This window comes from Ipomoea triloba, chromosome 15, assembly GCF_003576645.1.
Source record: "Ipomoea triloba cultivar NCNSP0323 chromosome 15, ASM357664v1".
Lineage (NCBI taxonomy): Eukaryota > Viridiplantae > Streptophyta > Magnoliopsida > Solanales > Convolvulaceae > Ipomoea > Ipomoea triloba.
In genome coordinates this window covers 9,293,865-9,299,551 of record NC_044930.1, presented here as the reverse complement: position 1 = coordinate 9,299,551, position 5,687 = coordinate 9,293,865, and the positions used below count along the sequence as shown (strand labels likewise).

Genomic DNA, 5,687 nt, shown 5'->3' with positions numbered 1-5,687 from the left:
TTTTTTTTTTTTTTTTTTTTTTTGAATATGGAAGGTGACAAGAAATTAAAATACTTAAACTACTTTATGCATTGAAGAAGTATGCTTTGACATTATAACATCACTCTCATTGTTGTTTTGATGGTGGAAATCTACCTTATGAGGCTGCTATTGGGGATGAAAGGCACAGGCATGTAGTTGCTGCTCTTGTGTTGACTACATTATATTCTTCTAAATGCCCAATTTTTATTTTCCTGTTTTGAAGATGTTTTAGTTGTCAAGATTATTTTTTTTCCCAATTTCCCATGTGCTTCTCTAGGAAAGGAAAGCTAACCGTGATCAGGTAATGGCAAAGCTTAAGGACTGCAACAATTAGTGCTATCTCTAATCTCTTCCTGGCATTTGTGGGGATAAAGATAGAGGACTAAGTACAACAAATGCACACCATGCCCTGAATTTTGATATCCACAGGGCAGTGAGCATCACCAGTGATGGCTCATCAATTAATTCAGGTACTTGATTCCCATACACATCATTCAGATTGTGCATGTTTGATCTTACCAACTATTACCTGTAATGATTCTGAGATTAAAAAAATACTGAGATAAACAAATATATTAAATTTGTGGTGGCTCCATACAAAGCTGATGCATTACATATACATCCTCGAAGTAGAAAAAGGAGGAATTGCTGCAGTTATATCAGAGGATAGTGTCTATGATTTCCCATCTGCAAAAACTTCTACAAGTTCTTTTCTACAATATTTTATGTCTTCCTAGGTTATCTTTGTTAGGACTCTATTAGTTGTTGTGTTCTAGCTGGTCTCTTCTAGTGTTTTCATATATTTATTGTATTCGTTCTGTACAGTTTACAATCATAATATACAACTCTCATCTGGTATCAGTTACCGGGTTATATTCTTTCCGCTTTTCTTTTTTCCGCTTCCCTCTTTGTTTTTCGTTTTCCCCATGGCTGCCGTAGGAGATACTGGATCGGTCGGTGGCTCAACAGACCGCACTCTCACTGAACCTGCCATGTCTTCTCCTCCCCTTGTTGCCAGCAACCCGCTCACCACCGCGCATCACTTCGTCTCCATCAAACTGACGAATCGGAACTACCTGTTCTGGCGGACGCAGCTTCTCCCGTTCTTGCGTGGACAAGGACTGCTTGGGTATGTTGATGGTACGTGTCTGATGCCTACTGCTTCGGCCACTCAGGAGGCTGCTCCGGCTGAAGCCTCTGCTGCTGCTTCGGTGGACGCTGCTCTGTTGGCGTCGCAAACTGCCTGGCGGAGGCAGGATCATGCTATTTTATCGATGCTTATCTCTTTTCTTTCGGAAGAGGTAATGCATCTTGCTGTTGGTAGAACGGCATCGCGGCAGCTATGGCTTGCGCTTGAGCAGTCTCTCGGATCAGCGACTAGAGCCCGTGCTCTCCGGTTGCTCGGACAGTTGCAGTCTCTCCGTCAGGGCGATGCGTCGGTCGCCGACTATCTTGGTCGCGCACAATTGCTAGTTGAGGATCTTGCTTTGGCGGGCAGGCCGATCGGGTTAGACGATCAGAACCTGTACGTTTTTCGCGGCTTGAGACCGGAGTTCCGGCTGTTGGTGGCGACTCTCACGACCGGCGAGCCAGTAACCTTGGCAGAGCTTTCAGATTTTCTTTCTGCCCAGGAGTTTATATGCGGAGCTGATGGTGATTCTCCGGTTGCCTTGGCTGCTAGGCGTGGCCGTGGTCAGTTCCAGCAAGGTGGTCGAGGCGGTGGTCGTGGCAGGTGCGGTCGCGGCAGAGGAGGCCGTGGTCGGTTCGCTGGAGTGCGTTGCCAGATTTGTGGCGTGAATGGACACACTGCTATTGCGTGTTTTCGTCGGTATAATGCAGCTCCTGCTCCTCAAGCCCATGTGGCGTATTCAGATGCTGGTCTTGATGATGCTGCATCCGTTGCCCCTCATCACTGGTTCCCGGATACGGGTGCCACGAATCACGCTACACCGGACCCCTCGGTGATGTCTTCTGCTTCCAACTACGGCGGTACTGACGTTTTACGCGTTGGTGATGGTACAGGTATGCCCATTATTGGTGTTGGTTCATCTTCGATAGCTGCTCAGTCTCGTGCTTTTAGACTGTCTAATATTCTGCTTGTTCCTGGTCTTTCTGTTTCATTAATGTCTGTGCAACGTTTTGCTCGTGATAATTCTGTCTTTTTTGAATTTCACCCCGATTGTTTCTTTGTGAAGGATCTTTCAACCAAGGAGGTCCTGCATAAAGGGGGAGTCGCGGGTGGTCTTTATTCTTGGTCGGTTCCTAGTCCGGGTCCCGTTGCGTTGGTTGCTGCTCATGTTCCTTCCACAGTTTGGCACAACAGACTTGGCCACCCTCACTCTCGCGTGTTGCGTCATATTTTAGATTCTTTGTCTATTCGTTCTAGTATTAGTTCGTCGTTATGTAATGCCTGTCAGGTTGGGAAAGCTTCTCGGCTTCCTTTACCTCGGGTTTCTCATTCTAGTAGTCATGTTTTAGAACTGATTTATACAGACATTTGGGGCCCTGCTCCTTTACTTTCAGTTAATGGCTATCGTTACTTCGTTTTATTCGTTGATGACTACTCTCGTTTTGTTTGGTTTTTCCCTATGCGTGCGAAATCTGATTTACACTCTATTTTTGATCGTTTTCGTATGCAAGTTAAGCGTTTTTTCTCTCGCAAGATTATATCCATTCAATCTGATTTAGGGGGAGAATACAAAAAATTACATAACACTCTGTCATCTCTGGGTATTACGCATAGGCAGTCCTGTGCCTATACCCATGAGCAAAATGGTCGGGTAAAACGTAGGCATCGTCACATTGTTGAAACTGGTCTGGCTCTCATGGCTCAGGCTTCTGTTCCTATGAAGTTCTGGGACTATGCGTTCGAAACCGCAGTATATTTGATTAATAAAATGCCCACTCATGTCCTTCATAATGAGTCTCCGCACCTTCGCCTACATAAATCATCACCTACATATTCCTTTTTACGTGTGTTTGGGTGTTTATGCTTTCCTCTCCTGCGTCCTTATAATAAGCATAAACTTCAGTTTCGTTCCTCTCCTTGTGTTTTTCTGGGTTATCCAGAGTCTTATCGTGGCTATCGTTGTATGGATTTAACTACTAATAATGTGTTTATCTGTCGTCATGTGCGCTTCGATGAGTCTGTCTTTCCTTTTGCTACTGGTGTTTCTGTGCAGGCTTCTTCTCCGTCTCATGATCCTTAGGGTGTTGCTACTTTGGCTCCTGTTTCATTGGTTAGTCCAGCCATGCCTCCCGCATCTGTGCTTACCCGTGTTGAGGTGGTACCACGTGCTTCTGATTCGGACAGCTCTCGGACTATCTTTGTTGTTGCCACACGACGTGGTCGTTCGCGGGGGCGGCAGTCTCGCCGCGGTTTACCGCGGTCTCATTCGATGCAGTTGCGCAGTATGTCACGTGGTCCGGTTGGCTTGGTTTCTCAAGTCGTTGTGCCCGAGCCTACTTGTTTCACACAGGCGGTGCGGTTTCCGGAATGGCGTGCGGCCATGGATCTTGAGTTCAATGCCCTGCTACAGAATTCTACCTGGAAATTGGTTCCTTATGCACCTGGAATGAATGTCGTTGGGTGCAATTGGGTTTTTCGCACCAAGCGAAAGGCCGATGGCTCTATCGAACGGCATAAGGCACGTCTAGTTGCAAAAGGTTTTAACCAGGTTGAGGGTCAGGACTTCTTTGAGACCTTCAGTCCTGTTGTTAAGCCTACTGTTGTGCGACTACTGCTGTCACTTGCTGTTTCGAGGGATTGGACTGTGAGGCAGTTGGATATTCACAATGCTTTTCTCAACGGGACTCTTTCTGAGAAAGTTTATATGCGCCAACCACCAGGGTATGAGGACAAGACGCATCCTGATCATGTCTGTTTTCTACAGCGGTCACTCTATGGCCTTAAGCAGGCTCCTCGTGCCTGGTTTACTCGGCTGCATGACTTTCTGGTCTCCGTCGGGTTCTGCCCTTCCAAAACAGATGTTTCATTGTTTGTTTATTCTGCTGGTGCTGTACAGGTCTTCTTGCTCGTGTATGTAGACGATATCTTAGTGATGGGCTCAGACTCGGCTCGTGTTGATGATCTTGTGGCGCGCCTGGGTCGTGAATTTCGGATTCGTGATATGAGCCGACCGTCTTTCTTTCTTGGTATTGAGACGGTTCCTCATGGTGATGGCTTACTTCTTTCTCGGCGACGGTACATGAACGATATACTCAAACGTGCTGGTATGGTTGACTGTAAGCCGCTCGTCACTCCTGTTTCGTTAGTCAAGGAATCTGATGACTCCGCTGTTCCTTATGTGGACCCGACACAGTACAGGAGTCTTGCAGGTGCTCTCCAGTATCTCACAGTTACTCGCCCGGATCTTTCTTTTGCAGTCAATAGGCTATGTCAGTATATGCACGCTCCTACGACTGTTCACTGGGCCATGCTGAAACGAGTTCTTCGTTATGTTAAAGGTACTGTGCATTTTGGTCTCCGTGTTTCCAGGTCTAATTCCTTTGATATTTATACCTTTTCTGACTCGGACTGGGCTGGTGACCCCGGTGATCGCAAGTCTACAAGTGGTTTTGCTGTCTTCCTGGGTGACAATCTTGTTTCTTGGACTTGTCGCAAGCAACGTACTGTGGCTCGCTCGTCTACTGAAGCTGAATACAAGGCTCTTGCAGATGTTTCTGCAGAAGTGACATGGCTGGTTTCTCCTCTGAAAGAACTTGGTTTGCCTTTACGGACGCCTCCGAAGCTGTGGTGTGATAATTTGGGTGCTACCTACCTGTGTGCGAATCCGGTATTCCATGCTAGGACGAAGCATGTTGAAATCGACTACCACTTTGTTCGTGACAAGGTCTCTAAGAAGGAGGTTCAAGTCCATTTTATATCTACTAAAGATCAGTTGGCTGCCCTGGTGCTCGGTTCTCCTATCTCCGTGGCAAGCTTAATATTGTTCCTGCTCTTAAGCTTGAGGGAGAGTGTTAGGACTCTATTAGTTGTTGTGTTCTAGCTGGTATCTTCTAGTGTTTTCATATATTTATTGTATTCGTTCTGTACAATTTACAATCATAATATACAACTCTCATCATCTTTTGATATTTCAAACATCTAGATCTCCTTATGAGCTCAGACTGTTGATCTTTTACAGGCACGTGTGTTCTAGCCGGTTGTGATTTTCTTCCATCTGTCCCAGGGATAGGAATTGCAAGCCAATAAATGTTTCCAAGTAGAAAACCATAGTTCATGTAAGCATATCTTTTAGCCTTTGCTCATTTTAATAGCTATTTATCTGCTTAAGACAAATAAATGATTGCACATATTCTATTATATTATTGTGCTTGTAAGTTCGAGTGTATTTTCATGATGGCTTGTTCAATATTCTTCCTGGTCTTACTTTGATGCTTCATATTCAGGAGATAATTTCCTGAGTATTGAGAATATAAATAGAGCCTAGTATAAATAAATTACAAGAAACATAATAGACAAGGGAAAAAAACTATCACAAACTATTGCTAACCAGTTCACTGTTGCGTTATATTTGGCTGAAAATTTTCTAACTAGCTAGATTCTTGGGCTGAAGGAATCCTGTCAAAGGTTATGGAGAGTGAAAAGCATAAAATTATCCACTGATGACCTTTCAAGACAAAATGCCAGTGTTTGTTTCAAA

The 5,687-nt window shown here is 45.1% G+C and overlaps 1 protein-coding gene across 2 annotated transcripts in view; it reads left to right on the top strand.

Annotated features, from left to right (window-relative positions):
* Positions 1 to 5,401, top strand: part of LOC116006295 (pentatricopeptide repeat-containing protein At3g12770-like) — a 10,503-nt gene extending 5,102 nt beyond the window's left edge. Inside the window, exons 3-4 of one of the 2 annotated variants that reach the window (XM_031246610.1) lie at positions 299 to 491; positions 5,169 to 5,401. The gene's annotated coding sequence lies outside the window, so the exon portion shown is untranslated. Of the gene's footprint in view, positions 1 to 34; positions 492 to 5,168 lie in introns of both variants that reach the window. The other variant, XM_031246611.1, reaches the window with a different exon arrangement.
* The last annotated feature ends 286 nt before the right edge of the window (positions 5,402 to 5,687 follow it).